The sequence below is a fragment of the Canis lupus genome, chromosome 20 (genome assembly GCF_048164855.1).
Source record: "Canis lupus baileyi chromosome 20, mCanLup2.hap1, whole genome shotgun sequence".
Lineage (NCBI taxonomy): Eukaryota > Metazoa > Chordata > Mammalia > Carnivora > Canidae > Canis > Canis lupus.
In genome coordinates this window covers 30,827,006-30,843,922 of record NC_132857.1, presented here as the reverse complement: position 1 = coordinate 30,843,922, position 16,917 = coordinate 30,827,006, and positions in this window count along the sequence as shown.

Here is a 16,917-nt window from a genome sequence, read left to right as displayed (position 1 = left end):
ACTTGTTATCTTCTACCTGGAATGATTGAATTTTCCCCACCTAATCAATTGCTTCCATATCAGGCAAAACCACTTACATAGATGTGAAAAAATATTATATCATAACTTCAGTTGATCTTGATACTTTGAGATTATAGTCTTAGGTTAACTGTGAAGAGCATTGTTTTTACTAGTGAATATATAATTGTTCCAGCCACTTATTGTTGCATAACAAACCACTCCAAAAGGGTAACTTAAACATTAGCAACAATCTATTTTGCTCACTAATTTGGAGGTTGACTGGACTCAACTAAGCAGTTCTTATTTGTGGTTTCCCTATATATTGTAATGAGATAGCAGTTGAGGCTGTAGACTCCTTGAGGGTCTCACATGCCTGGTTTCTGGGCTAGAGAGACTCAAACAGCTGGACGCTGGATGAGCTGGGGCTTCCTGGACTTTTCCATCTATACAAGGGCTTTCTACCATTTTTCCAGGTGTCAGTCTCAAAGTAGCCGGACATCTTACATGTTGGCTCTGGGTCCCCGAAAATCCCTTTTTAAACTAGCTACGGAAGTCACTCCATGCCATTTTTTGGGATTATCTGTTCACTGAAGCAGTATTTTTTAAAACAAAAACTTCATTTCCATTTTCATGAGAGAAGCAGAGGGAGAAGCAGGCTCCCTGTAGGTGCCCTGTAGGGAACCCAACGTGGGACTCGATCCTGGGTCTCCAGGGTCACGCTCTGGGCTGAAGGCGGCGCTAAAGCGCTGAGCCACCTGGGCTACCCCTGAAGCAGTCTTAGAGATCCGTCACTGTACTGTTGGTGGGAATGTGAACTGGTGCAGCCACTCTGGAAAACTGTGTGGAGGTTCCTCAAAGAGTTAATCTTTGATCTGCCCTACGACCCAGCAATTGCACTGCTGAGGATTTACCCCAGTGATTCAGATGCACTGAAACGCAGGGACATCTGAACCTTGATGTTTCTAGCAGCAATGGCCACAATAGCCAAACTGTGGAAGGAGCCTCGGTGTCCATCGAAAGATGAATGGATAAAGAAGCTGTGGTCTATGTATACAATGGAATATTCCTCAGCCATTAGAAACGACAAATACCCACCATTTGCTTCGACGTGGATGGAACTGGAGGGTATTATGCTGAGCGAAGTAAGTCAATCGAAGAAGGACAAACAGTGTATGGTCTCATTCATTTGGGGAATATAAAAAATAGTGAAAGGGAATAAAGGCAAAGGAGAGAAAATGAGTGGGAAATATCAGAAAGGGAGACAGAACATGAGACTCCTAACTCTGGGAAAGGAGCAAGGGGTGGTGGAAAGGGAGGTGGGGGGGGAATGGGGTGACTGGGTGACGGGCACTGAGGTGGGCACTTGATGGGATGAGCACTGGGTGTTATGCTATATGTTGGCTAATTGAACTCCAATAAAAAAAAAATTAAAAAAAGAAGAAAAAGATCCGTCCAGGCTCTTGGAGACAGAATGTAGATTCTTTCTTTTGACAGCAAGTGTGTCAAATAATTTGCAAAACATAACAAACAAAAAAAAACCCACTATAGTAACAAATCATGATCAGATGTCAAAACAAACATATTTCTACTTAAGCTACTCATTTTAGAAAACACCTTTAAAAAAAAAGAAAGAAAACAATCTACCAGCTATATATACAATGAAGGCAAATAATTTTGTTGAAACTCTATTTCTAAGAATGTTCTTAACAAAGAGAATGTGTCCATCCTAACATAATCACTTATGAAGAGCAATTTTTCCCCTGCAGAATCATTTCACCATCAGAGCTTTATCTCAATAGGATAAAAAGGGAAGAAATAGACTAGTATTACACAGACAGCTACAGACTGCATGGACAGATGTCAATGGGCAAAAGCCCTTGAAAAAATGTGGTGGGAATAAAATAACTTCAGAAAAGACAAGAAATGTATCAAAAAAGTGACAAATATTTTACTAAAAAGATACTTCTCTTCCAGAATATAGTATCTTCCTTTTTTTTTCTTTTCAGAATATAGTATCTTCTGCTTGAAAGTTTTTTTACTACACAAATCTCCTAGAGCAAATGATAGCAACTGGGAATATAAATCAAATTTACTGAATGTCTTTAATCTTTAAGGCATTGTGGTAGATGCTAAGTATACAAAACCAAAACAAAAAACAAAAAAAATAAAAAACATAAAAAAAATAAAAAACAAAAACAGAAACAAACCCCAAAACTTTAGTACAGGATAGTTGTCCTCAAAATTGTACACATTTGTGAAGTGACAATACATACTTTAAAAAAAAAATGATAATGAGGCTCCTGGGTGACTCAGTCAGTTAAAGTGTCGGATTTAGGTGCAGGTCATGGTCTCAGGGTCCTAGGATTGAGCCCTGCATCTGGCTCTGTGCTCAGCAGGGAGCCTGTTTCTCCTTCTCCCACTGCTCCTCCCCATGCTCATGCTCTCTCTTTCTCTCCAAATAAATAAAATCTTTAAAAAATAATAGAGAAAATAATTTTTTTAAAAAGCAATGATAGTAATTAAATAGTGACAATTGGAGTTACAACTTCTGGGATGTTGACAGTATGCCAGACAAGTTCTGAATACACTGACTATATCTCTTTATTCCTGATTAGATTTATGATATGTGTATTTTTATTACTGTCTCAGTTAAGAAAAATTAAGGATGAGAGTTGTTATCACAAACCAAATGAATACAGAATGCTTTTAGCCATTGTAATAAACTCACAATCACACTCACTACCAGTATGTATATTAAGGGTGGTGCACAATGATTGGCAAGGACCCTAAATACCATCTCAGTTCAGAGGTGGGAAGTATGACCTTGCACTTGTGGTAGATAATATTAGATATTATTAGTATATTTCAATAAATGAACTTTACCAATCATTTGCTATAGGATAGTGTTTGAATGGATCCTTCCAAGATGACCAGATATGATTCAGATAAGCACGAGGGTAAAAAAATAATGGCTTTTGCAATAGGAACAATAGAGAAAAACATTAGGGAAGTGATTTCCTAAATAATATATTATCTGGCTGAAAGATAATTGGAGAAAGAAGTAATAAAAACAATTTGTTTACTGTTGCATATGAAGAATGCTTTAGAAAAGAGTGATCCATTACATGTCATTCAAATAAGAATGTCTAGATTCTTTATGGATTCTTTATGGATTTTTGAGTTTATTCATTATGTATTGAATGGAGATTGATAGTTTATGTGAAACAAAAACTTGGACATGCAGGTAGGGAAACATCCAACCTGTAAGAATCAGTGTAACTCTGAACTATGGCTGTGGAGACAGAAAAGAAACTTGTTCCTCCTCCACTTGATCAGAACCTGGAAATGTGTTCCCTGAAGCCTACAGGCAGCCACCTGGGGACCTGGAGAGTCTGACAGTGACTCAGATTAAAATGTGGAGAATAGCACGATAGAGGGAGAGGAAAGATGGAGAGAAAATAGATTAGTGTTAGTCTCAGAATAGGCACATTTCAGGCAGGCTTATGACTGAACTTCTCCTTAGAGGAGTCTTTTTGTGAAAACAATTTGAGTATTTTTTTCTTGTTTATTTATAACTACAAGATTCTTAAGTGATATACCATTTTGCGATGTGTTATCAGGTAATATCTAGAGTCAAACTCTAAACATAATCAAATTAACCAATAATATCCATTTTTTCCATTCATCAGTTATTTGCCAAATAGTTAATTTTATTTTACCTTATAAATGTATCTAGCACCTAGCTGAATATAGAGATGAAAATATTATTCCCCTTGCTTCAAAGCGTTTATAATCTAGTAAGAGGAAGTTCTTTATGCAATGGTTATAATACAGTGTGATCAATGTTATAAAGAACAAAAATATTAAGACAAATGTTACTTATACTTATCACATCTAGATCTGTTTTAAAAAATGAAGAAAGCTTCAGATTAAGGAAGTTACTTAAAATGAAACTTAAAGGGCAGCCCAGGTGGCTTAGCAGTTTAGCACCGCCTTCAGCCCAGGGTGTAATCCTGGTGTCCTGGGACCAAGTCCCACATTGGGCTCCCTGTATGGAGCCTGCTTCTCCCTCTGCCTGTGTCTCTGCCTCTCTCTCTCTCTCTCTCTCTCTCTTTCTCTCTCTTTCTGTATCTCTCATGAATAAATAAATAAAATCTTAAAAAAAAAGAAACTTAAAGATTACTATTACATAATCCTCACTCTCTACTTTGCAATATTTGCATCAGGGAGAATTAATTGTTGAGGAGACATATAGTTATACTTTTCTTCCTAAGTTCTCTTCAGAACAATAGTATTTGAACTAACGTCAGTGAAACAGCATGCTTGGAAATCCTTGGTAGTAATAAAACACCAAAACTCCAGGTATCAAGTTCAAGGTATTGACTTAACTGCAGGGAGCACAATTGTTGCTGAACATTTTCATAAGGCAGGACTGGGCTAGCTTCAGTGGAGGTCACCAGCTGGTGCTCTGTGGTCTTGGAATGAGATTCACTACGTTGACATTTAAATGGAAATTTCTTGGATAACATATTTATTTGTATCTCAAAGACAAGGGAAAGAGTAATGTGCCTGTTTCTTGGTCAGATTATCTCTGAGCTCAAGTGATATTTTGAGAGCAGGGTAGGTCTATGGAAAGTCATCCTCAGACTGTGGCATGACCAGGAGCCATTTAAATCCAGGCAATGAGAACTCTGTAACTCTACTACACACTTGTTCTTTTAACTTAGCTTCTAAAGAACTCAAAGTTTAGAAGTTCAACCAGAACAATAATCACACATCAGACTGAAAGACTGAAAATGTGCAGTCTTTGGTTCTTTTATTTCTTTTCTACTCATTTTATTTGTTCCAACATATTATTATGAAAATTCCTAAACATGCAGAAAAATGGAATTTTACAGTGAACACCTCTCCATTCTGCCTTTATAATTTTACTATATTGTTTTATCACATCTTTCAATGAACTTATATCTCCATCTATTAATCCTTTTTGATGTAAAAGTAAATTAAATAAATTTGCATGAGTACTCTTCTCTGTATATCATTAACTAGAGTACAGTTTTGCTCATAGTGTTACCCTCCTTTGAGGTGACATCTACAATGGTGAACTACATATATCATATTTCCTTTCCCTAAGTTTTGACAAAAGCATACATTGGAGTAACCAAACTTCTACTAATATACTAAATTTTCCACCACCTCAATACATTTCTCTGTGATCTCTCCAGTCATTTGCTACTACCACCACCTCAAGCAATCACAGCATTGATTGTTTTTTCCCCAATAGGTTAGATTTATGTATTTTAGGAATTCATATAAAGAGAATCCTATGGTGTGGCGTTTCATGTAAGGTTTCATTTACTCAGCATAGTATTTTGAGATTCACTCATGTTGTATAGACTCCTTTTCTTTTTATTGCTTAATAATACATATTTTTGTCTAAATATACAACTTATCTATTTCTGTAGATGAGGGTGTTTCCATATTTTGCTTCATCATGCATAAAATTTTATGAATGTGTTCTTTAAGTACTTCTGTGGATATGTATTTTCATTTCTCTTGGGTAAGTATGTGATATTAGAATTGCTGGGAAGGTGTGTTTTTAGTGCCATTTTATTATATTCATACCAACAGAGTAATAGAATTAGTGTTCCATATACCTGTTAACATTTGTTTTTATTCATCTTTAATTTTGTCCTCCTAGTGGGGGACAGTTGGTATTTCACTGTGTTTTCCATAGTTTTATCTCTATTGTTTCATAATTTTGAGCAATTTTCATGTACTTATGGGCCATTTTTATATCTTCCTTTATGAAATGTCTGTTAAAATATTTTGCTCATTTTTAATAGAATTAATTGACTTTTTATTATTGAAATGTGGAATTTCTTTATAAATCCTGAATACTAGTCATTTACCAAATATAGGTTTTCTTTAAAAAAATACATTCACTGTGTGTTTTATCCATTTATTTTCTTAATGAGTGAGAGTTTCTAGTTTGACAAAAGTTTAACTTTTTTCATTTTTTCCATTATTCTGCTTTTTATTATTAATAGATGCTTATGTTGTGCTTAGTCTTGAAAGTGCCTTAATCCCTTTTGAAGAACGGACAAATTAACAGAAGGAGTTACAGTGGTGGGAGTAGATATCTGCTATGATATTGATAATCTAGTTATTCACTTTTTTTTCAAAAGTGAAATTCCTTTACAGTTACTTTGCAGGAATATAGTGGCAAACGAAACAAGATCTCTACACTCCTAGAGAAGTGAGAAGGGGGCCAGTATAGCAAAGAAGGAGGTTAATGAGTGATGAGGAATGCTATTTTAGGTAATATGGTCAGGAAATACTTCTCTGATGAATTAATAAAGACTATAGTAATAACAAAAGTGCTACATAACATTATGGAATTTTTACTACGAACCAGATAGTTTTGCTTCACATGCTTTACCGATTTGTTCTTCATACTACTTTATAAAACAGTCACTGTCTTTGGAAGTGTGCAAATGTCATCCTCTTTATAATAAGAAAATGAAGAAAGAAGAAGGAGGAAGAAGAGGAGAGGAAAGAGGAGGAAGGGAAGTAAGCAAGACCAAGGTGAAATAAATTACACTTTGGTCTACCAAAGTCTAAGGTCTGAGCTCTAAATCACTATTTCATGGAAAAAATAATAAATATATATGTGTGCAAGCATGTGTATGCCTGAGTGTGTGTGTTGGTTAATTTTTTCTGGATCTCAATGCCCAAATATTTATTTGGTCAATACAAATGCTTCTGTGGCTATTTCTGTGAGGGACTTTCTTAAATGAGATTAACATTTAAAATTGATGGACTGAGTAAAGTACACTATCCTGTGTAATGGGGGGAGTTCTCATCCAATTATTTGAAAGCTTCAATAGAACAAAAACTGACCTCCCTGAGCACGAAAGTATTCTGATAGTAGGCAGCCTTGGGACTTGAACTACAATACTGGCCCTGGATCTCTAGTCTGCAGGCTCACCCTTCAGATTTGGACTTACCATCCTTCATAATTGCCTAAGTTAATTCCTTAAAATAAATCATTTTCTTTCTATAGAACACATATAGATAAAGATATGCACACATGGATTCTGACTAGCCATGATTAACACAACATGTATATGTATATGTGTGTGTGCTGAACTCTTTTATGTATATTAAGAAACTTGATCACATGCATGTCTGAAAATGGACAAATCAAATTTGCCTGGGTGACCCATTTAGATTATTAACTGTATCTTGAACTAAGTGGAGTTTAAAATAAATGCTCAAATATAAGCTGTGGCGTATGGATAAATATGGCTGATTGACCACACACATCTAACATATCCCTCTTGAAAACTCGTTCAATAGTAGTACAAGACTCTTTGTTGTTGATGATAATAAACCTACATAAATGAAAGAATCATAGATTAATACAGTGACAGTATATTGAGACCTGCAAAGCTCCAGCAACAAGGGGTTATTTACTTAGTCCTGAGGAAGCTCAGTTGTGAGATATGGGTGGATAAGTTTGTGGGTGAATGTGAGAGGTGTGGACAGAAGAGCAGTTTGATTTATATTGCAGTTTTTCCAACAGGCTGGTGTCCCTTGAAATAGATGTAATGGGTCAGGAGATTAATAAAATAGAAGATGACTGTTTAGAAGCTGTTGGGAATTAGTTAGATCCCCAGATCTTTTCGCCCACTTTGTTTCCCTAAGCTGATGTCCCTCACCCCTCAATTCCAGAACACTCAAAGTTTTTCACTGAGGAAGATAAAATAAAAAAATAATAAAATAAAATAAAATAAAATATAAAATAAAGTAAAATAAAAAATAAAGTAAAATAAAATAAAACAAAACATCTCTACACCAGGGGTAGCCAAGGTATTTGAGGGCAGAGATGCTATGCTGGAACCACAGCCATTAAGTGAATGCATGCTTATTGTAAGAAAGAAACTTGAACTCCAACTGCACTCAGCTTCCAGAATGCTGACAGTCAAGCAAGCCTTTGTCCTCTCGTCTGGAGAATAGAAATGATTTCTTGGGGACTCTGAACACCCCAACCGAATAGATTAATCCAGTTGCCATCAGGACAGTCCATAGTACATATACCCTAAGTTTACAAAATGTTTTAATCCACCCACTCAAATAATAGACAGTTTAAAATCATTAGGTAACTCAAGAAAGCCTCTAGCATAAGAGATAGAGATCAGATACAAAAAAAAAAAGCACATTTTGAACAGCCTTTTCAAGAAGAGCAAGACTTCAAATAAATATCAGTAAATATCCTTAGAGAAATAAGAAAAGACTTTGCAATTAAGACAGAAAAGGAAATTAGAAGGAAAAGAAATATTCATGGGACAGAAAACATTTAGAGATTACTCATAAAAGAACTTCAATAGAAATTTGGAAGATATAATTGAATCACCTCCTTCCTTGCAGAAGGGAAGGCAGAATTAAAAATGAAATGGGTAACATGAAATGAAGACCAAAAATAATAGAGAAAAATTCAGAATTTATAATTTGTGCTTAAGATGTATTTTGCAATAATTGCAAAATGCACCATCAGCAAAATTTTTTTTTTACACCATCAGCAAAATTATTGAAATATTCAGACATCCAAGATATAAGTGTCCAGAATAAGAGAGATCAATTAAACAGTATGCTATTAGCTCAAAGGATGAAAACAGATCCATGGAAAGGTGTATCATTAGAAAATATCTGAATAATGAGAACAAAGAACAATGAGAAAAAAAATCATAAAACACAGAGGTTACTTTAAAAAAAAAAAACTGGGAGTTAATCAGAATGATTTGCAACTTCTCTATACCAAAAGAGAAAAAGATCTTCAATTTTTAAGGAAACACATATTTTTTATTTACAATTCCTTTCCAAGCTAAATTACCAAATAGCAGCATATAGTGAAGATTTTTATAAGATATGATGTCTCCAAAAACGTATTTTACTATGTTCTGTTTTCATCTAGTAACTATCAGAGTATGTGCCACCCCAAAAGAGAGACTAGTCTGAGAAGCAAAAATCCAGGGCCTCACAATCAGGAGATCCAAAGGAAATCACCACTGCAGTGGTGAAAGAAGCCCGATGGCAGCTTTGTATCAGAAAAAGAGATATTCAGTCCAGGTTTAAACCAGCCAGAAGTTTCAGGAAAGATTTCTCTAAGAAGATGGCATAGATACAATACCTGATATGTTAACGTCCTAAGATATTTTGGAGTAAAATTAGTAATAAGTCTACTAAAAAGCTAACAAATAAAACAAAAACAACCATAGCATAATAATTTTGCATTCCAGAACAAGATGTGATGGAAAGTAAAAATAATCAGTTTAGTACATGGTGACCTGTGTGTAGCATTTCAATTGTTAGAACGATGTAGATACTGACTACTCACTAACCCTAATTATAGCACCGTTTTGTTGGAAAAGTGACAAGAGAGAAGAAAGAGATGTTGAAGGGAGGAAATGGTGTGAGTTGGAGGAGAGGATCATGAATCAATGATGAATTGCCCTAGAAAAATCACAAACTAATCTTTAAAAGTGAAAACCAAAGGTAACAATTATAGCATGTTGTTTGGAGATATTGAGGTAAATAAGAGAAGTCCGATTAAGAAGTTTGGTGGGTTGACATAAGTGGAAGACAGAGGCTGAAGGAGAATGAAATACCACTTTCCAGGAAAAATAATATAAAGAACAACTTTAGTCCTTATTACATTCAAATATTGAGTAAAATTAAAATTTTAAATAAACAAATAAAGACAAAAATTAACCTGGTGCCAGTCTGCTTTTCTAAGCAATCTCTCAAAGTTTTTAACTCTTAATTTTAAGAACAGTCTCAAGTTCAGTTACTATAGTGTCAAGGTTTTCTAATCGCTGTTTTTTTAATATATCTACCAAAGGAACACTGGGATTTAAATATTTTTTTCTTAAAGTTTTTAAAATTTATTTTTAGTAATCTGTATGTCCAATGTAAGGCTCAAACTCACCACCCTGAGATCAACAGCTGCATGCTGCCCTAACTGAGCCAGCCAGATGTCCCCACTTTGTTCATTTTTTAAAATTTTCCATATATATATATATATACATATATATATATGGAATATATAAGGAATATATATATTCCTTCTTTCACTTGCATTTTATTTCCTCATGTGTCCTTTTTATTTGGGGACTTCATAAAAGCACCCATTTGAGTACAGATGGGCATTGCAATTTCTTTTTTCCACCTGGCAGCTGCAGCCCTTATTGGTCTTCAGAAGAAAGAGATTGCTACAGAATATTGAACATAAAGAGAAACAAATGATCAAGCTCCAAGAGATTCTATCCAGGAACCCAGCAAAGCATCCATTTTACTTCACTCCAGTTGAAAATATTTGGGCTTTATTTATTTATTTAGGATTTCTTTATTTGAAAGAGAGAGAGAGAGAGTAAGAGGAGGGATAGGGGTGTAGGGAGACAGAAAAAGAGAATCTCCAGCAAACTCTTACTTAGCCTGGAGGCAGAAGAGAGGCTCCATTCCATGACCTTGAGATTGTGACCTGAACCAAAAACCTAGAGTCCGAAACTGAACTGACTGAGTCACCCAGGCACCCTGGGCACTATTGAATGATCTAGTCTGAGATGCTGAAGGATAGATTTGACCTTGACACCTCTTTCCCAGAGTAGAGTGCATTAGAACCCTTTGTAGGAGGCCCTCTTTCACTTTCTAGTCACAGTCAGTATTTTCTGGTCCTATGGGGGAACACAACAGCATCCACATCTTGATTGGAATGTAGTAATAATCTCCTTAAAAGTTTCTTGTTTCCCCCAAGTCTTCCAATATTAAATCCAACTTCCACACTGCCATCAGAAAGTCTTCTGAAACATTAATATAATTATGTTCCTCCCTAGTGTTTAAATTCTTCCTTCAGTGTCTACCCATCACTCTCACAACAAACTCCAAAGTCTTTAACAAGTATATCCCACATTTTCTGATTTCTTGGTACATCTCAGCCTCACATCTTCTACCCCTCCCACACTTTCTATTCTCAAACCACACCTAATCGCTTGCTTTCTCCAGGCTGCTGAGTTTCTATTCTTCTGTGTCATGGTATACAAGTTACACCTCTCAGAATTCCAGTGCATCTATGATCAAATGTTAATCAAGCATTTATTTGTGCACACCAAAAAGGAAATATTATGGGCAGGAATTACATTGTATATGCATGCATAGATCAGGAGACAAAAGCATCTGTTTAGGAGGTCTGGAAGTATTATGTCTGATCTGGATATGGCTTTTACTAGGTGCATAGGTTTATTTGTCCCTCCTTTTCAGGCCACATGGTCCTCTAGTGTCTGAAATAATAAAAAAGCAAAAATTAAGATGACTTTGAAGCAGGAACTTAGGTGAAGAAGATGATTTCTTCCTAGCCCCAGGAAAGATAGTGTAGAGTCCAAAAGTCCCCATTATTCTCATTAATGGCCCTACTTTTGAAGAAAAGTAGATGAAGGAATATCCGCTTTCTTTGGACTGCATTGAGAATGGGCCTGGTATGGAGAGTAGAAAGAAAAGCTAGAGTTAGCAGCAATGGAGGAAGTGAACACAAAGGCTGATTTTTCTTACTTAGGAGCATGGGCTCCAAACTGACTACAGAACAAGGAAACCACATGAGAGTCTTTCCAAGAAAATAAACACCCACCCTACTAGTAGAATAAATGTAGTACAGAGTCTGGTTTTTTCAACAAAGTTCTAAACACAACTACAGCTGAATTTTTGCTTTCTCTTTCTTCCATTATAACACAGTACATCAAGCACAATGTGTTCTCAACCATTTTTGAAAGGGGAACACAGACAAGTGTGAGATAAAGAAAAGGGAATTTAGAAAAATTCCCCTAGAATCTCTCAAAGTAAATAGAATCAGAACAAGGTTGCTCATAGTAAATTTGACTACAAAGAGAGGAAGAGAATCACAACACATGTTGACTAGACAAATACAGAAGACATTATAATAAAAAAAGAAAGGGAAATTATAGCATGTAAAAGCCAAAAGACTCCATTTATAACAAAATAAAATGCAAGAGATAGAATAAAATATTCATTTGTGTTTTATATCCAAAATAATTTATTACTATTACATTCACAACATTTAGCCTGAAGATCAATAAGGAAGATGAGGACTTCAACAATACTATTAAGAAACAAAATAAAACTCAACCTAACACACATAGAATACTCTACCCACTAACAGCAGAAAGCACATTCATCTTAAGTGCACATAAAACATTTCTCAGACCATATGTTAGACCACAAAAGCATTCTCAATTAATTTTTAAAACATTGACATTGGACTATAGCATATTTTCTCACCACAATGGAATGAAGTCTAGAAATCAAAACAGAAGAAAAACTGGAAAATTCACAAATATGTGAAAATTAAATAAAATGCTCTTAAACAACCAATGGTCAAAGAAGAAATCATAAGGAAAATGATTATAAATGAATGAAAACAAAACTACAATATTCTAGACTTATGACATGCAGTAATGGCAGGCTCAAGTGAAATTTATAGCTGTAACTGCTTACATTAAGAAGGAAGAGATATCTCAGATAAATAACCTAACTTTACATATTGAGAAACTGGAAAAATATGAGAAAACTAAGCCCATAGGCAACAAGAAATAAATAGATTAGAGCAGAGCAGAGATAAATAAAATAGAGAATAGAAAACCAATAAAATCAATGAACCCTAAAGTTAATTTTTTAAAAAGATCAACAAAGTTGACATACTTCTAGCTAGATTTATAAATAAAAGTAGCCAGAAGACACAAATAACTGAAATTTTAAATAAAAGGACAGCTCTACTAACTTTACAAAATAAGGAAGATTATAAAAGAATACTATGAACAATTGCACACCAACAAATTAGACAGCTTATATATCCTTGAAAAAGGCAAATTGCCCAAATTGACTCAAAATGAAACAGAAATTCTCAACAGACCTATAATAACTAAAGAGATTGAATCAGTAATTAAAACTCCCTACTTAAAGAAAAGCTCAGGGCCAGATGGCTTCACTATAAAATTCTATCAAACATTAAAAAAAAAAAAAAAAGAATTAACATCCACTTTTGGTAAAGTCTTCCCAAAAATAAAGGAAGGAACAATACCTGATACATTCTATTAGGCCAGTACTACCCTGCTATCAAACCTAGATAAACACATTATAAGATAATTACAAATGAATATACCTTATGAATATAGATACAAAAATTCTCAACACAGTACTAGCAAACTAAATTCAACAGCATTTTAAAAGGATTATACACACACACACGTACAGAGGATATACACAATCTGTCACAATTCACACAAGAAGAAATCAATAATCTGAAAAGACCTACAACTACTAAAGAAGATGAGTCACTAATAATAACCTTCCAAGTCAGAAAACACGAGGCCCAAACACCTGTGTCACAACAGCAAGCTAGAGAAGAAAAATCACATGGTCACATCAACAGATGTGGAAAAATCATTTGACAAAATCTAACACCTACTTATAATAAAAACTCAGAGCAATCTGGGAATAGAAGGAAACTTTTTCAACTCAGTTAAGAGCATCAATGGGACACCTATTGGCAACACACATACTAATGAGGAAGTAGAAGTTTCCCCCCTAAGTTCAGGAACAAGACAAGGATATGCCCTCTTACTGTTCATTTAACATCATATTGGAAGTCTTCACTAATGCAACAAGATGAAAAAAGGAAATGATAGCTATACAGATCAGAAAGAAAAAAAATAAAACTGTCTATCCAGATGACACAATTGTCTATGTAGAAATTTAGAAAGAATCAACGCTACCAACAAAATATCCTGAAACTAATATGTGATTATAGCAAAGATGCAGAGCACAAGGTTTATATACAAAGGTCAATCTTTTCTACAGGCAAAACTGAACAATGGGAGTTATTTTTTTTAAAGGTAATAGTTAAATCCGCATTTCTCCAAAATTAAATACTTAGGTATAAATCTAACAAAACAGGTGAAGGATCTATATGAGGAAAACTTACAAACCTCTAATGAAATAAGTTTTTAAAAGTTAAATAAATGGGTAGATATTCCACATTCACAAACTGAAGGATGCAATATGGTCAAAATGTTGGTTGTTCCCAGTATGATCTCTAGATTCGATGCAATCCCAACCAAGATCTTAGCAAGTTATTTTATTGACAAATCAATTTTATTTTTTTATTGGAGTTCAATTTGCCAACATATAGCATAACACCCAGTGCTCATCCCATCAAGTGCCCCCTCAGTGCCCATCACCCAGTCACCCCCACCCCCTGCCCACCTCCCTTTCCACCACCCCTTGTTCGTTTCCCAGAGTTAGGAGTCTCTCATGCTCTGTCTCCCTTTCTGATATTTCCCACTCATTTTCTCTCCTTTCCCCTTTATTCCCTTTCACTATTTTTTATATTCCCCAAATGAACAAGACCATATAATGTTTGTCCTTCTCCAGACAAATCAATTTTAAAATTTATTTGGAGATGCAAAAAAAACCAAAACAGCCAACATGATATTGAAGGAGAAGAATGAAGTTGGAGGAGTGACGATTCCTGACCTCAAGATTATAAAGTTAGAGTGATGGAGACAGTGTGGTATTAGAGAAAGAGCAACCACCACAACAAAATAACAGGTCAATAGTATCCAGTAAAAAGCACAGAAGGACACAAATATAGCCAATTGATCTTTGAGAAACAAAGTCAATACAATGGAGAAAAGATAGTCTTTTCAGCAAATGGTGCTGGGAAAACTGAGTATTCACATGCAAAAAAAAAAAAAACTGACTTTAGACACATACCTTATAGCCTTCAAAAATTAAATCAAAATGGGTCATACATGGGTCATAGATCTAAATGTAAAACATAAAGCTTAAGATTCCTAGAAGATAACATTGCAGAAAATCTAGATGACCTTTAGTTTGATGAGGACTTTTTGGATACAACATCAAAGGCATGATTTATGAAAAAAATATACTAGTAACTTGGACCTCATTTAAAATCAAAAACTCTGCCCCACAGAAACCACTTTCGGGGAAAACTAACAAACAATAAACAAAACAACATCCCACTGGCTAGGAGAAAATGTTTTCAAAAGACATCCCTGAGGGATCCCTGGGTGGCGCAGCGGTTTGGCGCCTGCCTTTGGCCCAGGGCGCGATCCTAGAGACCCGGAATCGAATCCCACATCGGGCTCCTGGTGCATGGAGCCTGCTTCTCCCTCTGCCTGTCTCTGCCTCTCTCTCTCTCTCTTTCTCTCTCTCTCTCTATCATAAATAAATTTAAAAAAAAAGACATCCCTGATAAATAACTTACATCCAAAATATTTTTTAAAAGGACTTTAAAACTCAACAATAAGAAAAGCAACAACTAGATTTTAAAAATAGGTTAAGGATCTGAACAGACATCTCACAAAAGAAGATAGATGGCAAATAAACATATGGAAAGATGCTTAGCATATGGCATTAGGGAATTTAAAAAATTAAAAATTAAAATAAGAAAGCTATCTGTACCACTACACACCTATTAGAATGACAAAAATCCCAAATATTGATAACACTTAATGCTGGTGAGTATGTGGAGCCATAGATAAGTTTCATTAATTGCCAGTGGAAATACACAAATGATAGATTTTGGATACTAGCCCTTTATCTGATAAGATATTTGCAAGTATCTTCTTCCATTCTGTTGATTGTCTTGGTTTTGTCGACTATTTCTTTTGCTGTGCAAAAAGCTTTTTATCTTGATGAAGTCCCAAGAGTTCATTTTTGCCTTTTCTCCTCTTGCCTTTGGAGATGCGTCTAGCAAGAACTTCCTGTGGTCAGCAGTAACATCCTCGATATTTACCCAAATGAGTTGAAAGTTTATGTCTCTACAAAAACCTATACCTGGTTAATTATAGTAGCTTTATTCTTAATTGGCTACACTTGGAAGCAACCAAGATAACCTTCCCTAGGGAACGGACAAATTAACTATGGTACATTCATACAATGAATATTCCAGTAACCATAGAAAGTGGAACATAAAATACCTGTCCTTTTTTTTAAAAAAAATAAAAGATTTTATTTATTTATGAGAGAGAGAGAGAGAGAGAGAGAGAGGGGCAGAGACACAGGCAGAGGGAGAAGCAGGCTCCATGCACCGGGAGCCCGACGTGGGATTCAATCCCTGGACTCCAGGATCATGCCCTGGGCCAAAGGCAGGCGCTGAACCGCCCAGGGATTCCCATACCTGTCCTTTTTTAATTGGCTTATTTCACTTAACATAATCTCCCCAAGGTTCATCCACGTTGTAGTCTATGACAAATTTCTTGCCTTTTAAACCTGTGTGCATTGTTGGTGGGAATGTCAATTGATGTAGCCACTATGGAAAAAAGTATGGAGGTTCCTCAAAAAATTAAAACAAGAACTATCATAATATCCAGCAATGCCATTTTGCCATTTTTGGTTATTTACCCAAATAAAATGAAAACACTAATTTGAAAAGATATATGCACTCCCATGTTTATTGCAGCACTTTTACAATAACCAAAACATGGAAAGAACATGAATGTCCACCAACAGATGAATAAAGAAAACATAATATATACATGCTAGTGTATATAATATATATAATAGTATATATATTATTATAAAAACTTCTACTTTCTCATTAGTATGTGTGTTACCAATAGGTGCTCCATTGATGCTCTTATATTATATATATGTATAATATATATATTATTCAGTAATAAAAGTATATTAAATCTTGGCATTTATGATAAAACAAAGAAGCTTGACAGCATTATTCTATCTGAAATATGTCGGACAGAACAAGATAAATACCATATGACTTCATTAATATATGATATCTAAAATAATGACAACAAACACTAC